This window comes from Magallana gigas, chromosome 1 (assembly GCF_963853765.1).
Source record: "Magallana gigas chromosome 1, xbMagGiga1.1, whole genome shotgun sequence".
In the NCBI taxonomy this organism is placed as follows: domain Eukaryota; kingdom Metazoa; phylum Mollusca; class Bivalvia; order Ostreida; family Ostreidae; genus Magallana; species Magallana gigas.
Genome location: NC_088853.1, coordinates 11,964,976 through 11,988,879, shown reverse-complemented (window position 1 = coordinate 11,988,879; position 23,904 = coordinate 11,964,976). Strand labels below are relative to the sequence as shown.

Sequence of the window (23,904 nt, the reverse complement as noted above, 5' to 3'; positions counted from 1 at the left end):
GTCTAGTAAATATAAATACAATTTAATCAACAAAGATATCCCAACACATATGTTTTAGGGGCCGACCCCTAAACTCCTTACTGGGGCCACCAAGACATTTTTAAGGGTAAGATTTTAGAGACCTCTTGGCCCCGAATTTTAGGAACCAGCTGCTTTTGACTGATATCAAATTATAGGCCGTATAAATTTGAACATTATTTGCATTACATGTCTAAAACAAAATGTTATAACTTTAAAAGATATTATAGAAAATATGCAAAAATTTAGTGACACAATTTGGTGCTAATTTTCAGGTTCAGACGAGTTTCGAGGCCTTTTGCATTTTTCTCTTTGGAAGCATTGAGGGACATCTACAAACATTCGTTTACAATCACTAAAAATTTCAGGCTTTGATCTAATCAGTTTCGGAGGAGATGCATGGACTATATGACCCTTAAAAATTTACAAATCGTCAACCGGAAGTGACGTCATCATTTGAAAGTTTAATTATCTATAGCGACTATTAAGTTTTATAAGTCCTGAAAATTTGGTGCAAATCAGTCGTAAGTTTTCTGAGAAATAACGCTCCTTAAAATCAGAAAAAGAAAAAAAAAACCATAAAAAGTAAAAAAAAAAAAGAAACCGTAGAATAACAAGAGGGTCTTCCGTTGGACCCTTATAAAAAAATAAATCAGAACACTTGCTATGTATTTATTTCCACGCCGCAGCAAATATTATCTTTGAGAAAGAATGTTGCGTGCAGAGATTGATTTAATGTGGGGAATCAATGTATTTCACAGCTTGTTTTAAAGAATTTAAAACGAAAACCGTCCCTTGTTTCGACTCTAAACCCAACCCGAATCTGCTCGATAACCAAAGGATCGTGCGTTGATTTAATGACACTGTTAGTGGGCTGTCGTACCTATTGATTGGTGATACATAATAAAGCGGTATGATTTGCAGGCTCTTAAATCAGACTGGAGGATCATGCCCATGAATGCTGTGACATTTGAGCTCGTTAAGTCAGTGGTTATTTAAATGACCCCGGGGACTGGAAGGAGACAGAAAAATGGAGAGATATCAGGTATGTTCTTCCTTTATACTAAGGTGATCGTGTTAGGGTGTACGTTTAATAGGAAGCTGGTGATTTGGGATGCATATATATATATATATATATATATATATATATATATATATATATATATATATATATATATATATATATATATATATATACATACATACACATTTTTTTCGTTATCTATTAATTTAAACAATGAAATGCTTTCTTTGGTGCTTCATTCAGGATATGAAGGTAGCGACATTGCAGGAAAAATACATTACCCGCTAACACATTTCCTGCAATGATCGCTACCTTCATAACCCGCATGAATCATCAAAAAAGCGTTTTATTGTTTATATTAACATCTTTGTTTAACTAATTAATAAACTGATTATGAAAAGTTAGTAAAATTCACTAAATTACTGTTATGTACAAAAGTACGTTGGCTAAAAGAAACGGCCAAATCGTCTCCTGTGAGACTTTAAGTCTGGCATCGTCATGATTATTTCGTGCAGTCGGGGATTTTACTAAGGTCGCTGTAGGTTCAGACCAATCGATAAACAGGGCGGGTCAATTTCAGTCCTGTCACTTTCAGCCGCTGTAGATTTCAACCAATCGATAAATAGGGCGTGTAGATTTCAGTCTGGCTGTCTTTATAGAGCTATGAATGAACTCTAAGTTTCCGTAAGAAATAGAGAAAATTATGTTTGGTAGATGTAAATGTATACCGGTATTTTTATAGTATATGTTATATATATAGTTTGTCCCATAACATTAAAATTTGCTTGATAAAAAAAATATGCACATATTCTTTTTCTCCTTATATGTACATTTAACTCCAGATAATTAACAATCCAATCCTTTTTAGGTAACCTGAGTCACTCACGGTGACCTATTGCTATAGGTCTTCGTCCGTCGTCGTGCGTCTTTGTGTTGTGCGTTTATAAAAAATTCTTCTTGAAAACTATAAGACCAATTGTTTTGGTTAAAGCATCTTTATGACAAGAAGATCTAAATTATGAAATTCAGGAATTTATCAACACCAGGGCCTGATTGGCGGGCCAAATATGCAAAAAGGCAAATTTTCAAACATATTATCTTCTCCCACACATTTGAACAAAAAACTAAGTGTTTGGTTATAATGTTCATGAAAACTTCTACCCAAATTGTGAAATTACTGGTCTCTGAGTCAGGGATACATGCTGGGGCCAATGTGGCCGTATGGTGAAAATTATTTGTTGATCAAAACCTGAGCTAGCAATATTAACTGTTTTGGTCGTCAAAGTCAATAAATTTAACGGTATATTGCGAATGTTTAAATTTAAAATAAAGGCATTATTTTTGCAAAAAAAAAAAAATCATTTCATGGCTTTCGCAAAATGAGCTGTAGTGTTTCTTCAATATATTTCATTTTCTTAATTTTTGGAAATGCTAAGAAATATATTTGGTCAGTCTCTACAATCGAATCATATGTTTTGCAAAAGAAAAAAGAACGACCGTCTTGCAAGATTGGTATTATATTACCTTCCATCAGAGGTTTTACAACACGTGCGAAGATGAAATTGTTATTCGTTTATATTTAATATATGAACAAGACGTTAGGATCTCAAATTAGTTTCAATACTGAAGCATTTGGTTTCTCAAAGGCTCCAAATTCCAAAATCTGTTAACCTTAAAATTTTAGAGGGAAAAAAACCTTATGCATTTAGTTATATTTTAATTGGTTCAGAAATGATGCCTCCGTCTATTAGTACTTTCAGTATATTGACTGTAACTGTTACTAATTTGATTACTAGTCACTAGTTACTATTTGATTAATGTTAGCAAAAATTAGCCTGTGGGGTTGTTTTCAACGGATGAAACCCCCCTCATTTCCCAGCTTCACATAAGTGCGAGATGTTGTACGCATTGGGTCTAATGTTGCCTCTTAAAACTGTCATACCACCTGCTAATATAAATTTATATTACGTATACGGTATTTGCATTGCAAGTGACATAATAATAGTCGGATAATTACATTGAAAGATTGTGCGAGGTATTCCGAATAATTTTCGAATTGAGAAAAGATTTTTCGTGATAAATATCCATAAGAAGTTTGTCATTTCAACTCACATGTTCAATGAACGAAGAATGTGGACACAAATGACATTGTAAGCAGCGCAAACTCAAACCTGAGGAATAATTATGAGTAGTATCAGGTGTAATGAAAGATTAAATTTCACCTGTCGACCTATCCATACACCACAGACCTTTCTAATGAAACAATGAATAGAAAAAGATGAAGTCTTTCCTTTTAAAATGCCTATCATTTTTTTAAAACCCCGATTCACAGTAGATACCCCTTATCTTTAGCAACCTCCACAGAAACGCTTCAGATAACTTCGTTTTTATTAGATAAATGTTTATTATTATTTTTTAGAGAAATCTTTCTGTTGAAACCTTTATTAAATGCCGCTGCCTCAGTCATTCAATATGTATTCCTAACCCATGTGCAGTAAGATATTTCACTGACACTGGTACTCAGGCTATAAATAAACAAATGTATAACACAGACAAACAAAACTGAATGCTGGTATTAGTCAGTATTGCCCGCACCAAGCGTTTGACATAATATAACACAATTTTTGTTACTTTTTTGGTAACAATGAAGGCCACATGCAATTTCCAAACATTACATACAAAAATGTATAAACATATACATAAAATTATTAAAAAAAACATCAACTTAAAAAAAAAATTGGACATCCTCTATGTTAATAATATAATTGCAATAGATATCTATTCTTAAACTAATAAAATCAAAATATTTACAGATCAAAATTGAATTCCATCACATGTTTGTAACATGTTTATACTACTTTAAGGATTTTCTACTTGTGATATTATCATTTAATTGCATCCACATGCGTTTTATTTTCCTCGATGAATAAGGGTGCCATGTAGTTAGTTCCAGAAGTGTCCGCTACACGGTTCTTCACCACTGACAATGCAGCTGAATCCCGGGTGTCTAACTGCAAGGACACCTATATATTCTCTACACATTCCAGTTATGTACAAATCCTCAATAAATATAGGTGGCAATTTGTTCGAAGCCAGGACAAGCTTGCCAAGAATATCTCCGGATATGACATATGCTTGGCCGCCAAAGTAATATGGTAAATTTTTTGATTTATATTCCTTTTTTGAGATGTAATATTTTAAAAGCTTGTTTCTGTTCACCGTCCCGTTTGTGACTTGACATCCAACAATCGAATTCACCGGTTTAATTTTTTTTCAGATAATTTATTTAGAGATAAGAATTTAAGTATATATCGTCGTCTACTTTAAGAATGTATTCGGGATTGTTACAATGGACAAAAACCCATGGTAAAAAGGCTGTTATCTTTATTACTAGATATTTATATTTTTCCTTGATATTTAGTTCAACAATGTCCTTGTTTTTATCTTTCTCCATGGCAAAGGTTTCTTTTATTTTTTGGTCGAGTTCGTCGACCTCTTTTCCGACAAAGAAAATCAACCGTACAGAAGTATCATGTTTAACAACACTACCCCATGAATTCCTTGTTGTTTTAACTTTCAAAACGCCGACCCCGTTAACTAACCTATGAAACATTTATGATTGCTTTTTATTGCACAGGTAGTTTTTACATTTAGTGTACATAAACGTCTTGTTTTATAAAATAGGTTGACTGAGAAAGGATTTTTTTTAAACATAGGAATTTATATTTATTTTGTAAACAATCACCCATAAAATTATTAGCAACTAGGGAAGGGGGGGGGGGGGGTAAATGAGAGTTTTCAATATTATAATACCACTGTTGACTTGCAACAATTGATATTACACGCAAAATATTGACAAGCATTTTGTTTATCAATGTATGAGAAATGAGAACGCAGTTTTGTCTCAGTAATTAATCAATTAACTAATTAATCTTTATTAAACTAATTTACATTGTGTAAGGATTCGCTATTCTTATTTTACAATCGGAACTATTTTTTTTATAAGATAGAATATTTTTTCATTTTTAAACAATCTTTGTTCCTATACCGTCGGGACCACCAGCCTAGTCTAATTATACCCTTCACAATCGTTTCACCTCTTTGTACTCCATTTTCCTTTAGCTTGCAATGCACTGACCTAATTTTTAAAGGTCAATGTCGACCTGTGAAAGCGCAAATCATGTGTTAGTTGTATTGAGGAGACGTTTGTAGCTTTATCATTGAACACTCAGTCAGTTACAAGCTTTCACTGTCTATGATGATATTTTTATATAAATTACTTTGTTCAATGATGGAATACCAAACAATATAAAATATTTTGGTTCAAAAATGAAATAAAAACAAATTGATAAAATGTTAAGCCAGTTGTTAAGACAGTGAATATATATATTCCTAAATATTCCTAAATATAAAACATTATTAACAATTTCGTAATTTTATATTTTATTTGTAGGGACATACAGTTTGTGTAAAAATATGATACACACGTGTTAAAAATTTAGATCTTAATTAATGTTTTAAAAATTTAGAATGTGTTTTCAGTAACGGTTGTGATGTTCATAATTGACTTATGTTATCCAAAACTATCGTAGTGCGCGGGATTGTTTTCTACATACACAAATGCCCCTCGCAGCTTCACATGAAGTTGAAGGAGTGGTATGCAATTGGACTATTGTGCTCTTATATTGAATTACCACCAGCAGATATAAAATATTATTTCCAAAGTGGCTTATAACTCGGGATCTGACTGGTTAACAAGCCTGTTGTAAATTTCCGTATTACCTGCTAGAACCCGGTGTAAATAAAATGTGACCCCACAATGCAAATGCACCGATAAATCTTTGCGCAAAACAATGCATCGCTCAATGAATACTTGCCAAAATCTCTATTTTTAGTAAAGTTCTATTGGTACGAATTAATGACTTTTAGCACTATTTCAATTACAACTCTTTAATATTAATTGATTTTCAAGTTGCAAAGCACACAGTCTGGTAAAACAGTATTAAATATTAAAATTGAAATTTTTTATCACACATGAAGTTAATTCGTAATTCAGACCCAATCAAGGGTGTACGGAGACTTACTTTGCGGTCTCAGGGTGTGGGGAATACATCACAGGGTAAATCTATTTACACCCTTAATTGGACCTGAATAACTATTATTCCGTTTACAGTATTTTTCCATTGCAACAAGTCACCGATGATAACGTTGAAAGATTGCGCGAGGTTATCTTGGTAAATTGTTTTCGCTCCAAAACACAAAATTAATAACTTCAAAGAACTCAGCATCAATTCTGACGGCAACAAAATTAACGTCTCATGAATTGTAAAAAATTAGGTGTCAATTTTGATTCGGTACTGAACATGGATCACCAGGTTCGACACATCACAAATCATGTCACCACCAACAACGAAACATTGGTCGCTTTCGACCCATAATATCAGAAAAAACCTGATATGTTTACTTGTGACCTATCGTTTAGACTACGGCAATGCTTTACTACATGGTTTATGTATCAGTTCCTTGTCAGGATTTCAAAGGATTCAAAACACAACTGCGAGGAATATAACGCGTACTAGGAAACATGACTACATATCACCTGGGTTGGTCAAGTTACACGCACTTCCAATCGAGCAGCGAATTCAATACAAACTGATTCTACAGACTTTTAAAAGCCTTACACTGAGCATCGCCATTGTTTATACAAAAATTTATCCAGGTCTACAAGCCAAAAAGGTCTCTGCGCACAAAGAGCTCTATGTCCTTGTTCAGTCGCGTGCGGGGACTAGGTCGTATTGTGACAGGCGGTTCGACATGGCCAGTTCTACATTTTGGAACAGCCGTCCCCAAAATCTTAGAACAGAGGGAAATTTAATTCGTTTTAAAAAAAATATTGAAAACTTATCTTTTTTAGCAAGGCTTATCCAGACTATTCTTTAGTATTTACGCATTTTAAACTTTATTTTATTGTGTACGGAGACAGCACAGCATTGATTTTTATATTGAAACAAAAAATAGTTTTATATATGTACTATGTATTTTTTTATTAAGTGTATTTAGGTTTATTATTTATGTTCTTATCTTTTATGCCAAAAAGTTTTATATGTACAGCGCTGTGGAATAATTTAATATAAATTATATATGGCTGTTTTTATAAAATAATAAATTTTATATAATAATAATAACTAGACGCTCGCTGCGAGCAACAAGAGGTATTCCGTTAAAATACACCTCACGCTATTTCGATACTTATTCTTTTCGATCATTTCTAAACACTTCTTCAAATTCCATTGAACCGTCTAAAAGGATTTAAAAAGACACATGTTTAAAACTGATGCACTGCGATTTAAATAGCGAGTTAGAAGGTTCAATACCGCTTAGAGTTCTAAAATCGGTGGTTACTGTAAAAGTTAGCTATGCATGACTGACTTTAGACGTAAACATCTCGGGGAGTACGTGTCACAAGTAGAGTCACAGAAATTCCGAATTAAACACCCCCCCCCCTCCAAAAAAATAATAATAAAGGAGTACCACTCTTATCCACAAAAAAGCATAAATTTCGTGCAGACAAAGTGTTATAAAGATATACACTGGCAATTTCGCATCCTTTCGATCACGGTCTCGTTCATAAGTGGACTCAGTTATAGATAAAGATACATATTGCGTGGTTTCCTGGCGGTACAGAAGATAGCGAGCATAGTTGCAGCATCCAAATACAATATCAAAGTAAGGAGCGTTTACGACACTTTTCCTATATATCTTATAAACCATCCCCACATTTTTATCGGATTTTAAAAACGACCACGTCTTGCATCCATTATCCGTGCTCGAACTACTATAAAGTGAGCACTGCGCAATACCGGTATTCCTAAACAGAAAGTTCGATCTGGGGAAAAATAATTTATAAGCATGGGAATTTCTTTGAAGTCTCTAACTCAAAAAGATAAGTTACATATAACTTTTTTATGTATTGTTAGTGTGAAATTGATTGCATAGTCAATGAAATTTTAACCTCTTTTCTTATTTGGTTTGAAATTAATGGAGGATATGTTATCTCATCTCATTTACGCGATTCACAAGGTTAATAATTTGCCTTCATTCTGCCCACATCGTTTTTTTTGGCGGTACATAGTCGTCTTCACATTTCAGTTGAAACAGAGACATAAATAAAACTGTTATTTATGTCGCTTGATGTTATATGTGATGTGCTAACTGATTGACCTTTTGTATACATAATATAATATATATGGCTTTTACGGCTTTGGGTCCTATGCCAGTATATTTCTAATGATTTTCGTTTGGATATCGTATACTGTCATTTGTTGTAGGAACATGGAAGATCAACGTGTAGAGAATATGGAGATTGGTGAACATAGTTATAGCTGCGAGGTATATATCATGAAAATAAGCTAAAGATTATTAGTGCAAACATTGGTTTAACAATTTATTGATAACTACATGTAAATAATTCAATTGGTAGATCAGAACACTAGTATAGATATTCACAGGGGCCTTCATCATTCCAGGTCTCATCTGACATCATATTTCATCCATCCTCTTACAGGACTCCTTATTTCAAATATCTTTTTAAAGTTGACAAATTAAAATGTTACATGTGATACTTGTAAAAAGATTTTAATGTGCTTGATGATGTTTCAGTTATAAAAATGTCTTTGTTCCTTTTTTCATGAGGAGTAGTCTCATTATGCATGAAGACACAATAAAACTTGATACTAATCTCAGGATGCCTGTTCCTCTTCTCATGATGAGTAGTCTCATTATTACACACAAACAGAATACAACGTAGTACTAATCTCAGGATGCCTGTTCCTCTTCTCATGAGAAGTAGTCTCATTATTACACGCAAACAAAATAAAACTTTGTACTAATCTCAGTATGCCCGTTCCTCTTCTCATGGGGAGTAGTCTCATTATTACACGCAAACAAAATATATCTTAGTACTTATCTCAGGATGCCTGTTCCTCTTCTCATGGGGAGTAGTCTCATTATTACATGCAAACAAAATATAACTTCGTACTAATCTCAGGATGCCTGTTCCTCTTCTTCATGGGGAGTAGTCTCAATATTACACGCAAACAAAATATAACTTCGTACCAATCTCAGGATGCCTGTTCCTCTTCTTCATGAGGAGTAGTCTCATTATTACAAGCAAACAAAATATATACTTATTGCTAATCTCAGGATGCCTGATAATGAAGATTTTTAAGTTGACTAAATGAAAGTTATCTAAAAAATTGAGAAAATAGTTAAGATCTTTTAAATATTTCTGGGCATCAGGCTATTTTGAGATGTTGATATGTTATATAATCCCTCAAGGATAATAATGAAGAAGTCATTGATTTGATAAGAGAGATGTTTGGTTTAGGAATTATTGAAAGAGGAGCTCAAGGAGGAGGATAAGGATAGAAGTGAAATGTGGAATGAAACATGGTATAAACTACTAATATCTATCAATATAGATGATGTAGTCACATGGACTTAGCAATAATGTGTACATATTTGCATATTCAATTTATTATACATTGCACTCAAATAAGAACAAAAAAATCATAATGAAATTTTTTCAGTATACATGTATTTTGTTTTGCATGTTTTGTTACTAGTATTATAAGTTACATAATTATATGTATTTTTAGAAAAAAAACTATGAAGATGAATACTCTCTTCTGAGAGAAAGGAGATTTGTTGTTGGTGAGGGTGCTCTCATTGGTCTCATCAAGAGGACAACATGTGAGCAGTGTGGGGAGCCCATAGACCCATCAACAGTTCTCGAAGGAGAAAAGATACCAGCAGGAGTAAAGTACAAATTCCTTTGCTGTGTAAGATTACATGATAATCCATACTGATTATATTATAATATCACATGTATTGAATTTAAAAGTCCTATCAATTCCTTTTATGCTGATACAAAATGTATCAATGCATGATTATTTATATTTGTTGTGCACAATACATGTACATGTAACATGCACATACACAATATATGTAACTAACTTATTCAAATTAGGAAGATGTCAACAGACCATATACATATACATATACATGTAATATACTTCTCCAAACACATGTAATATACGTGAAATATGTCCATGTGACTTGATGGTATTTAATCTTTTCATATTTTTGTGATTTGGGTGTTTTGATGATTATATTTTTACTCTACAAATAGTTGATCAGGGATGGGGTCGATTACATTCAAAAGTAATCGATTAAATTACAATTTCTTTGGTTTTTAAAAGTAATCGATTACAGGTTAATTACATCCATTTTTAAAATAATCGATTACATTAGATTACTTGTCCTCATTGTAATCATGATTACTTTAGATTACATTATTTGTTTTTCAGTTTTTTCATAGTTTAAATGTTTCATCAAAAAAAACACAGTGCATTTTTTTACAGGACTCTTTATTCTGGTATCAATGTAATTTGTAAATTGTTGCATTATTTACAAGCCTTTTCATTGCATTTTATCATCATTAACATTTTAAATGTAGAGTCATTTAGCCTGCATCTATCTGGTCTGAAGATCAAAAATTAAATAAGCACAGTATGTGAACTGTTTTCTAATGCGCCTAAAAGCAAGGACTGTTGAATAGCAAACTCATTGTATCGAGACTGGACATGAATTTTAACATGCCCAAGGGCAATAAAGGAATACTGGCCAACTTTAAGACTGAACCTTATTCACTAAATATATAAGATCCAATGAAAATGAATTCAACCTATTGAATTTTGCCATTGTAATCATAACAGTAATCAAAAATTAATCATGATTACAGGACTTTTTCACAGAGTAATCGATTAAATTACGATTACTTGTAATCAGAAAAATGGATGATTGCTGATCACTCATGATTACCCACAACCTGTAATCGATTACAGCTGATTACGATTACTGACTATGATTACCCCATCCCTGTAGTTGATGTATACTTATTCATGTTTAGGCAACACATGTACATGTATATCCTTATGTATATTATTTTTAGAATGGCTAACCAGGAAAATGGATTTCCACACCATTTTATGGAGGCAGTAGCTTCATTGTATTTTACTACAACTCATGGTGCTTCATACAGGTAGGAAGCTTATTAATGTTAATATGTATATATTCCTCAATGTGTTTTAAAATTAAGATAATATATTTTGATGTTGATATTATTATACCCCCCGCAAACAAAGTTTGGGGGGGTATATAGGAATCACCCTGTCCGTCTGTCCGTCCGTCTGTCCGTCAGTCTGTCCGTCCGTCTGTCCGTCCGTCTGTCTGTGCAATCGTGTCCGGTCCATATCTTTCTTATGGAGAAACATTGGAAGTTCTTACTTCACACAAAGATTGCTTATGACCTAAGGGTGTGTCATGACCTTGACCCAAGGTCTTTCGGGCAAGGTCAAGGTCACTGGCAGAAAAATACAAAAATTCGTGTCCGGTCCATATCTTTCGTATGAAGAAACATTGGAAGTTCTTACTTCACACAAAGATTGCTTATGACCTAAGGGTGTGTCATGATCTTGACCCAAGGTCATTCGGGCAAGGTCAAGGTCACTGGCAGAAAAAATACAAAATTCGTGTCCGGCCCATATCTTTCTTATTGAGAAACATTGGAAGTTCTTACTTCATACAACGATTGCTTATGACCTAAGGGTGTGTCATGACCTTGACCCAAGGTCATTCGGGCAAGGTCACTGGCAGAAAAAATACAAAAATTCGTGTCCGGTCCATATTTTTCGTATGGAGAAACATTGGAAGTTCTTACTTCACACAAAGATTGCTTATGACCTAAGGGTGTGTCATGACCTTGACCCAAGGTCACTCGGGCAAGGTCTAGGTCACTGGCAGAAAAAGTGCAAAATTTTTGTCCGGCCCATATCTTTCGTATGGAGAAACATTGGAAGTTCATAATTCACACAAATATTGCTTATGACCTTAGGATGTGTCATGACCTTGATCCAAGGTCATTTGGGTAAGGTCAAGGTCGTTGGGAAAAATAGTGCAAAATTTGTGTCCGGTCATTATCTTTCTTATGGAGAAGCATTGAATGTTCTAACTTAACACAAATATTGCTTAGGACCAAAGGGTGTGTCATGACCTTGACCCAAGGTCATTTGGGCAAGGTCAAGGTCACTGGCAGAAAAAGTGCAAAATTCGTGTCTGGTCATTATCTTTCTTATGGAGAAGCATTTAATGTTCTTACTTCATACAAATATTGCTTATGACCAACAGTTTTAAAAAAATAGAGCAGTTGTTATTTAGAGAAATAGACGGTGAAATAGATTCATCCAATATTTTCTATCATTGGAAAAATACACGCATTATGATTTTTATCTTAGCGGGGGGTATCAATTGTGAGCTTGCTCACAGTACCTCTAGTTTTAGATTTGATTTAGTAAACTTATTGGGAGAATGGATCTAAAACCATTATTTACTATCACAATTTTCTGTTTGCTTAATGGTTGTGTGTCATACACTATTAGCAGATGCTAAGATAGACCGGTCATTACATATACTCTGTGTGAGTGCAATACATGAACTGCAATAACACAATCTAATTGAAATTAGACGTTCTGAATCCGCCACCGCTTCTCAAACATCTAACAACATCCCATGCAGGGTCCCGTCAGTGTGACCTCTTAAATATGAATAAACATTTCAAAATTATCCAATCAGCTTCGTGTTTCCTAAAATCAACTCGGTTGAAGTTTCAAAATAGCGTCCGAAGAAGTTCTCCAGTTACTGAATGTTAAAAAGCTTAAAAAAGAACAGAAAGAGATATTAGAGTGTATTGTGGCAAGGACTGTTTGGCCGTGTTACCAACAGGCTACGCGAAGAGTTTACCGTATCAAATTGTTGCGACTCCACAACAGAGAACGGTGGAAAGAGAGCCAAAGAAGATCATCGTTTGCTGTCCATTGATTTTCCTCATGAAAGACCAAGTGGAAAGGCTTTTAAAAATACCAAACAGCTAGTGGAAGTAGATCAGGATATTTGCCGTGCCGGTCGGGATAGAAATCGTGCTCTTGCTTTACTCGTTAACAATTCATACCACTTAAGAAAAGTAGAGCAGGAGGTAAAGGATGTTTGCAATTCACAAACTTGTAGAAGAAAAATGTTGAAACCTTTTGTGAAGGAAAGTGAACTTACAATAAAAGATCCACACCACATGTGTTGTGACAGATGTATGCTGTTGTGCAAATGTGATGACTGTCATAAAGATACATTTGCTCTTGAAAAAATGATAAAAGATGAACCATCAGTCTTAGACAGTGACACAGACAGTGATTCTACTGAAGTTTATGATGATACTGAACATTTGATTGAATCAGACACAGATATTGATTACTCAATTATGCATGCCTTTAAATTTGAACATTATCAAATAAAACTAGTTCATGAAAGTAAATGTTCATCTTCATGCTTTCTGGTGCTTTAAGCAACATACAGAGCTCAACAATTTGTGTCATGTAAACAAGGTTCGTGTCCAATTTTTGTTTACTCAGGTTCAATATTCCAATATTGTCAAGCTGATTCTTTTATCTTCTAATATCATAGATAAACAGTTCATAACGTTTAACATAAACATTTAAGGTCTAGAATTTGAATTTTTCACTTCAACATTACATAAAAGAAAGGCTTTGTTAACATGGCAAAGATTTGTAAGTTTTTTAACTCTACAAATGGCACTCAAACGTTGCTGCCTAATTAGAATGCCCCATTGAAGTATTTTAAACATTAAAACCGAAAAATCATTTTTGACTAAATCTTTAATCTTTGTGAAGTGTTAGTTTTGATCTTAATCAATAAAAAATAATTGTACAATTCAATAATATTCAAGATTTACAAATCCACCTTGATCTATGTCTGACGTGCTTCTGATTTGGAATATATCACTTACTATTTTTTGAACGCTTTTTTTATTTACAATGTATCGTTAAATTTAACCACTTGAAGATGAAGAAACTTTTCTAGCATACACGTAAAACAGTTCTTGTCATATATATGTAAGACGCGAATCGTGTGCTTTAGATAACCGTTGACCGCTTGGAAGTACAGGGGCTACTATTTCCTCGGCTATTTTGAAATGTTGCTATGATTTATAATCCCTCAAGGATAATAATGAAAAAGTCATTTATTTGATAAGAGAGATGTTTGGTGTACGAGTTATTGAAAGAGGAGCTCGAGGAGGAGGATTAAGATAGAAGTGAAATGTGGAATGAAACATGGTATAAACTACTAATATCTATCAATATAGATGATGTAGTCACCTTGACTTAGCATTAATGTGTACATATTTGCATATTCAATTGATTATACTTTGCACTGAAATAAGAACAAAAAAATCATAATGAAATTTTTTCAGTAAATTTTGTTTTGCATGTTTTGTTACTAGTATTATAAGTAACATAATTATATGCAAAATTGTATCGATTTTTTTAGAAAAAAAAACTATGAAGATGAATTCGCTCTTCTGATAGAAAGGAGATTTGTTGTTGGTTTGGGTGCTTTCATTGGTCTCATCAAAAGGACAACATGTGAGCAGTGTGGGAAGCCCATAGACCCATCAACAGTTCTCGAAGGAGAAAAGATACCAGCAGGAGTGAAGTACAAATTCCTTTTGCTGTGTAAGATTACATGATAATCCATACTGATAAGATTATAATATCACATTTATTGAATTTGAAAGTCCTATCCATTATTTATATTTGTTGTGCACAATACATGTAACATGCACATACACAATATATGTAACTAACTTATTCAAATTAGGAAGATGTCAACCAATGAAAGAAAGCTATTAAGAATTTTCAAATATTGACCAATCAAATGAACGCATAATTTGGGATTATTTACCCCCTCGGCGTCACATTTGAAAAACATTTCGAAGAGACCGATCCACGCAATGTATTTTATCAATTTTGAATACTTGTAAATTTAACAGTCAAATTTAAAATGAAAATTACTGAATAAGACCTTTCTAAAACATCATCTCGCCTTTTATGTGGCATTAGATACTATCAACGTTAGACCATCTCTACCCAGTGGAATTTTTCCGTTTAGACTGAACGTTTTCTCGTTTTCAAAATGGCGGACCAACATCATCTGCGTTATTTTCTGGACATACCACAATGGTACTTCCTGTTTGAGGAGGAGATCGCCAGGTACAACACATACATTTTGGAATGTAACGGCGCTGTGGAACAAGTCATGTTCTATAAAGTGATGGACTGTTCACCCTTTTGCATGGTGTGCATCTTTTGTGATAGCATTGAACCCGTTTGTGTGTGTGCACACGCAACACACAGATTCGATTAAACTTTTGTTCATACACAACCCTCCACCGATGATGCTGGGCAGCCCCACTACACCGGCGACGGCAAACCAATTCATCAATATGACGTCCTCATCAAATCCTGTACAACAACTAAAAACCACATCGGCGTCTAGGTCAAATTTGCCAGGTATGTACTCATGGCAAAACCCACAAGTTTATTACGATTTTTAGACCAAGAATAGAGTAAATAATGGTAATATGTATTAGTAATAACGTGAAATTTATTGCGATATTTGACCTATATTTCAATAACATGTTATAATAATTTAGTTCAAACACTTTAACTATTAAAACATAGAAATAGGCCAAGGCTAAAACCCAATTCATTCCATATGAAACACCCCACCCCTCCAAAAAAAGCCCCCACAACATTCCATACAAATATCACCTGTTACATCTATTAAAGATATGTAATCATAATATTATCATATGCATTCAGCATACCCACCATTAAAAATTGACTACACATTTAAATGAGATTGACGCATGGGTCTTTCAAATTTGATTTTTCTTTTAAGTTAAGTAAAACTTTTCTGGCTTTGGGGTTTCCTATGTGCTTGTAACTATTGTAGTCTAAAGAAGTATCTTGAACCCAATAAAAATCGCCTCCTATCACCACAAAATCCCCATAAAATTGCTCTACACTCGCTCGGTTAAAGTATTTTTCAATAATTAAGGTATTCAATGTATAATGAAGGGATATTAAACAATTTTGAATCGTTTTAAACAAGTTAAATATGTATTGCTAGATAACTATGAAAGTGAAATGAACCAAATTCACATGACAGACAACATATAAGGAGCTGGTAATTTCACACTTTAAACTTTTTTAAAAGAGTTATCTCCCCTTGATGAAAAAAAGAAAATTTTATTTTCGTCAAAATATCTGCGGTAAATGATTCATTAACCGGGTTTTCCAACGGAAAAATCCGGTTATTAAAATGGTGAAAATGGCGGGCGGGCGGGCGGGCGGCTGCCAAAAGGGTACCCTCATTGTACGGATAACTCCTCCTACAGTTTTCAAGATAGGAAATTGTTCTTTTGCAGATCAATTGTACATATATCAGAGGTGTGCATATTGCTAGGATTTTGATTTCCGATAATTTATCGAAAAAATACCAGCTTTTGAACTTAGTCATTTTTTGGCAAAATGTTGCATATAGGGAACCCTCATTGTACGGATAACTCCTCCTACAGTTCTCAAGATAGGAAGTTGTTCTTTTGCAGATCAATTGTACATATATTAGAGGTGTGCATATTGCTAGGATTTTGATTTCCGATAATTTATCGAAAAAATACCAGCTTTTGAACTTAGTCATTTTTTGGCAAAATGTTGCATATAGGGTACCCTCATTGTACGGATAACTCCTCCTACAGTTCTCAAGATAGGAAGTTGTTCTTTTGCAGATCAATTGTACATATATTAGAGATGTGCATATTGCTAGGATTTTGATTTCCGATAATTTATCGAAAAAATACCAGCTTTTGAACTTAGTCATGTTTTGGCAAAATATTGCATATAGGGTACCCTCATTTTACGGATAACTCCTCCTACAGTTCTCAAGATAGGAATTTGTTCATTTGCAGATATATTGTACATATATCAGAGGTGTGCATATTGCTAGGATTTTGATTTCCAATAATTTATGAAAAAAATACCAGCTTTTGAACTTAGTCATTTTTTGGCAAAATATTGCATATAGGGTACCCTCATTGTACGGATAACTCCTCCTACAGTTCTCAAGATAGGAAGTTGGTCTTTTGCAGATCAATTGTACATATATCAGAGGTGTGCATATTGCTAGGATTTTGATTTCCGATAATTTATAAAAAAAAAATACTAGCTTTTGAGCTTTGTCATTTTTTGGCAAAATATTGCATATACATGTAGGGTACTCCATTTCACTGGATAAGGGTTGGCATGGATTATGGATACAGTTTACATAAAAGAAAACCCGGTTTGCTGTCACATTGACAGCTTTTCACTTGTTTTATTTCATATTTCTATAAAAAGAAAGTTTATGCATGTTTTAACCAAGAGAGTTTAAAAAATCTGAAGTTACTTTTTACAATATCTTAATAAAACATACGTTGCCCATAGACTTCAATGCAAAATTCAAGGTGTCATTAGTTGGACCATAACCAAAATTTTGAAAATTCCTTTGGTGAAGTATTTTTATTTGATAACACCTTAAATATGATATCATGATTAAGAATATCAGACCATTCATTTATAAGGTACAAAATGTGGTCATTATACATCGAATACCTTAAATTAGTATCATTTTTCGATATATATTTAGCTTCGGACAGCCTTAACATAGCCGCGTACCATCACAAAATCCCCATTTAATTGCTCTACACTATTTTTTCATTGATCTCAGGAACATCTCGATTAGGTTCATAAATTTTTATAAAAGAATATTATGTTTTTCTATTGTTAATTCAATTGCTTTATTTCCCATTTCATCAGATGTTGTCTGTAATATTTCATATTAAAAATTATTATTAAGTAAAATAGCTACCCCTCTGGAGTCACCTCTGCGTAGACTTATAATAATTTCAAATCCCCACATTGATCTAACTATATTTACATCATCCTCAGTGAAATGTGTATCTTTTAAAAAATAAATTGACTGTTTTAAAAAGTTCAATACATCCCATCTATTTTCTAAACCAAATAGCAAAGACACACTCATTAGAAATCAAAATGGTTATTGGTTAATTATAGCGTTATACGAGAAAGTAAACAGTAGCAAGGCATATTCGACGGAGTAGGCAAACAATATATACTGACAAATATTGGTTACGAACATCTCTGTACATTTGTTATCACTTATTCTCACGTTCATGCAAAGACAAGATAAAAACAAAAAAATGACACTGAACATGCTTTAATATCAAAACCTAATCGACAGAAAAAGGCTTCGAAAGAATATCCCCAACCCTATGTAAATAAAACAACTTACCACGTTTTGGTATCACAAACCGGAAGTTATGCTAAACACAGTAATATTAAAATCGGTACGCACATCATGAACGGAATATATAGTTCCAAAATAGTTACCTTTAATTTCCCGAGTTTCTCTGAGACTTGGTCTACCACATTTCTCATGGATGATTGTGTGGCAGCTTTGTTTTTCTCGTCTGCTTTAATAATTGACTCCACTTATCATAAGCATTTTCTACAGACGCCAGCGTTACTCTCTTGAGATCGAGGTCCGATTTGTTGGTTACTTTCCGAATACAATCCATCCTTTCTGAATTAAGTTTCGGTTTATTTTGATATAACTTGTGAATGTTATCAGTCCCATCAGCTGTCGTTTCGTACTGTACGAACGAAAATCCGCATATAATACATGTACAGGCATCACCTAGAACACAAGTTGTCGTCGGTGTCATGGACTGCGCCATTTATGTTTTTAATCGCTTTGAACACCTCGGTCATCTACGTATGTCGATAAAAAAAAGCCGGGAAGTTCCAAGAACTCGTCCAATGAGTCGGAACAAGTAATTTCATTGGTTAACTGAAAGGTCACACTGACGTGACTATACATGGAATGTTGTTGGATATTTGAGAAGCGGAAGCGGATTCAGAACGACTCTTGTTTCAATTAGATTGTGTAATTACACATATTCATATCACCAAATAAGTTAGGGACTTTATTTATAATTAAACAGAGATTATAACTAACGTCGTCGTGCGTTAACAATTTACATTTTTGACTTCTTTTAAAAAACTACAAGGCTGATTGTTATCATTTTTGGTGTGAGGCATCTCTATGGCAAGAAGAATCTAAATTGTGAAATTTATGGCTCTTCCATCCCCTAGGCACCACATGTGGGGCCAAATATGCCAAAAAAACCAACCAATTTTCAAAAATCTTCTTTACTCCCACACATGTTAGGGAAAAAATGGTTGCATAGTTATGATGTCCATAAAATCCTTTACCAAAATTGTGATGGCTTCTGGGTCATATGTTCAGGCTCTAGGGTGGGGCCAATACGGCCTTATAGTAAAAACGTATTAAATCTTAGAAAATTTTGTTCTCTCCTCTCATATATATTTGTTAAAAACTAAATGAATGATTATGATGTCCATGAAGCCATCTACTAAAATTCATGAACCCTGGGTCAGGGGTTCAGGATCTAGGGTGGGGGGCAATATGGCCATATAGTAAAAATGTATTAAATCTAATTTTTTCAGAAATCTTCTTTTCTACTTCTATATAAAGATGTTAAATCTAAATGCATGGTTATGATGTATATGAAGCCCTCTATTAAAATTGTGAAATTCATGGCCCCTGGGTCAGGGGTTCAGGCTCTAGGGTTGGGCCAATATGGCCATATAGTAAAAATGTATTAAACTTTAGAATATCTTCTACTTTCCTCCCATACATATTTGTTAAAAACTAAATGCATGATAATGATGTCAATGAAGCCCTCTACTAAATTTGTGAAATTCTTTACCCCTTTGTTGGGGGTTCAGGCTCTCAGGTGGGGCCAATATGGCCATATAGTAAAAAATGTATTAAATTTAAGAAAATCTTCTTCTCTACTCCCATAATTATTTGTTAAATCTATATGCATGATTATGATGTCCATGAAGCCCTCTTTCAAAATTGTAAAATTCATGGCCCCTGGGTCAGGGGTTCAGGTTCTAGGATGGGGCCAATATGGCCATATAGTAAAAATGTATAAAATCTTTAAAAAATCGTCTTCTCTACTCCCATATATATCTGTAATAAACTAAATGCATGAACATGACGTTCATAAAGCCCTCTACTAAAATGTGAAATATGAATCCTGGGTCAGGGGGTCAGGCTCTAGGGTTGGGCCAATGAGGTCATATAGTAAAAATGCATTAAATATTAGAAAATCCTTTTCTCTACTTCAATATATATTTGTTATAAACTAAATGCCTGGTTATAATGTCCATGAAACCCTCTACTAATTTTGTGAAATTCTGGTCACCTATGTTAGGGGTTCAGACTCTAGGGCGGGGCCATTATGGCCATATAGTACTTAAAAAATCTTCATGTAGGCAAAAAACTGAATACATGGTTATGATGTCCACTAACCCCTCTACCTAAATTGTGAAATTCATGGCCCCTTGGTCAGGGATTTAGGACATAGGGGGGGGGGGACATTATGGTGTAAATGCATATAATGTTTACAATTTTTCTTATATATTCTCACACATCTGTATAAAAAACTGACTTATAATTATATTTACCAGGAAGTCTTCTCCTGAAATTTTGATTTTCATGTCCCCTGGAGTAGGGGTTTTGAGTCTAGGGCCAAAAAGGGATGTATAGGTGTTAATGCATATAACGTTAAAAATTATCTTCTTTACTCCCACACATCTCAAAGGAAAACTGAATTCTTAATTTTGTAGACCAGATCTTTAAGTTTTTTGGCAGAAATTATAGGTTACATAGTTCTTTTTGAAACATTTCAGACAAGGAGGTGCTTGTCATTACAAATTTATAATTTTCCACTCCAGAATGAAACCTTATTAATTAAATGCATAAATGAGACTCCTCGAAAAGATTGTGTATGGGTTATATGCTACTCAGGTGACCGTTAGGCCAAATGGCCTCTTGTTTATGGTACACCGTGGTTTAGCTGTGCTATAACAGCTGCAGTGTATCCAGATAAATCATATTCAGATTATAAATAAAGTTAAACTGAAAAAAAATATTGACAAAAATATGGAAAAATGGTTTGTTTCCGTGCATATTTCAATAACACAAACCTTTTAAAGCACGATATTGAACTTAAAAACACAACTTCGAGGTGTCACCTTTCTCGTCGTTGTCGGAATGTTTTGCTAATAATGACGATACATCTAGATCCATCTCGGAGGTTAATGCGATCTCACATTTCGTCTTCTTGGGAGGATTCAAAACCTTCGATATACTTTCTTGAATAACGGCATTTGTACGTTTATTCTTCCTAACAGCCGATTCGGACCTTTGACCGATTCTGCTCACGATATCTTGCTCGTCGACGCCCGCTAGATACAGCTGAGTAGCACAGGCCCTTTTACCGGAATGATTTTTAAAATTCCCAACAAGTTCAACGTTTGTGATTATTTCTTTTATCAGACCCTTGATTTTGTTTATTCCAAGAACCTGCTCGCTGTACTTCCCCTGCGAGATGATCATGAACAATTCAAAAAAATGTTAGTATTTTTAAGACCTTTTCAAAAAAAATCAAGAAAACGTGGTTGGCCCCTTTAATAGGGGCCAAGCCTCTCGTAAACTCTATTACAAATAACTTAAAAACGATCAAGATTTTGTAATGCATTATAGAAGCAAAGTTGTTGATCGTAACAATATCTATCGGGTAAAATCATTGCCACATACATTTATTACGTAAGTATGGCTTTTTATGGGCCAAAGTACTTAAACTTTGACGCAATATATCTAGAGAAGGAGACATATTTTGTCTACCATTGTAGAAGAGAAAATGTTTGCATTGATGATTGTAAGGAGCTCAATAAATCAAACCACTAATGTCTGTCCCCATTAAGGATCTAAAGAGCTGGCCCCTAAAATATTCATTCATTTGTATCTCAAAAAATTATCAACATTTTTAGATGGGTGTATGAACAAAGAATGTTTGTATTCGTGATACCTTTCATATGACCTCAAGAAAAAGGGATTGGCCCCTGTAATTAGGGGCCAAGCCACTCGTAAAGTCTTTTACCCATACCTTTAAAACGATCAAGATTTTGTAATGCATTATAGAAGCTAAGTTGTTGATCGTAACAATATCAGTGTAAAAAACGCATTGCCAAACCCATTGATGGCGTAAATTGGGATTTTTAGGGGACTAAAATCTTAAATCTTTGATGTTCTGTATATGAAAAAGCAAAACATTTTGTTAAGCATTTTAAATGATACTGACAATCGTATAAATTATCCAAAAGAGTGTGGTTGAGGGAAAATTCTGAAATTTCATTGATATTTTAATCGTATTGTTTAAAAATTGAACGGAAGACCTACTCATTATTCGTAACAAGAACGTATCTAGTATCTATTTGTTTCCATTATTCTACAATTACATTGATCATTTATGGTAACATTTGCAGATAAAATGTCTTTCAAATCTGTGACTTTCATTAATTATCTGTGTCTTTCATTGATAAATACTGAAAACTCAGTATCATTCCCCATATAAACTAGTTGCCGTGGTTACAATCTGTTTGATCACTTTATTAAAAACATTCAGACACACAATCCAATACTGTGGAATCATTAAAATTCGTGGAGGCTCAATTTTCGTGGAATTCGTTGGTACATCTCATCCATGAATTATTAAATTAGAGTAATAAAGTCATATTCCCTATATAGGTTTAAGAGAATACACGAAATTACGTCCCCACGAACCTGTAAAATCTATGCAATCCACGAAAATTGGCCTCCACGAAATTTAATGATTCCCCAGTATAAACTTTAAATGACTGGCCCAGCCACCTTTTCAGTGCCCTGCGCGGCCCCTGCTCCTAATCACTTAACCTAAAAATACAAATCTGCTCTTTGAATACCATCTGACCTTTCTTCAATCTTTCTATCCATCTGTAAACTTTTTAATATTACCAGGGGTTTTCCTTGCTTAGTTTTGGGTCTGACTAACGGACCCATTCCCAATCCAAAAATTACCAATATTTTACCAAATCTATGCAGATCCATTTTTCCCAATCAAGTGTCAATATTTTAAATATCAGAGCATGTTCTGCGGGTATTCCTATTTCTGAATTCTACTTTATACAATACTTGTTCATTCTCTATTCTAGATAAACACGATAACATTTTCAGAAGAAAAAAAATTATTTATATAAACCATTTTTTACTTGAAGAAAGAACATATTTACCTTTTAGAACTCCTTATTCCTTTATTAACAATTCTTAATATTTATGAACCCAAATTCAGTTGTTAGTAGCTATTGACACTTGTCATCACAGTTGGTATTACATGTAAATATTTTCTATATTTCAATGCAATTCCAACCAACCCTTAAAAAACATTAAAAAAAAAATAATAAAAATTGGTATCCTCATTTACATGTACTACATAAATACAAACTATAACATACACAAACTAAGAATAATAACTATATCTTGTTCACACCTCAAACTTTGCAGATATTTTTCCCAAACACCAAAAAAAAAATCTTTTAAACATTTAAACATGTTTTCAACAAAATATACAAAATTTCTAATTAGTAATATATACATTGAATAAAACAATAGCAAGAACATTCAAGACAAACTTTGAATACAACATACTGATCACTGTTTATCCGAGTCAACATATTTATATACAGTGCAATATATATATATATATATATATATATATATATATATATATATATATATATATATATATATATATATACTGTAAAACGAGAAAATTTGGCGCATACGTATTTTAGCGCAAACGCAAGTGCTAATACATTAGCGCAAATAAATTTTAGCGCACGCGTCTTTTTAAAAAAAAA

At 33.6% G+C, this 23,904-nt stretch overlaps 1 long non-coding RNA gene across 1 annotated transcript; it reads left to right on the top strand.

Annotated features, from left to right (window-relative positions):
- Positions 1–7,937: 7,937 nt before the first annotated feature.
- On the top strand, positions 7,938–14,293 carry LOC109618616 (uncharacterized). The gene is made up of 4 exons (XR_010713457.1): positions 7,938–8,431; positions 9,700–9,882; positions 11,055–11,144; positions 14,205–14,293. It is a non-coding gene; the product is annotated as an uncharacterized lncRNA (long non-coding RNA).
- The last annotated feature ends 9,611 nt before the right edge of the window (positions 14,294–23,904 follow it).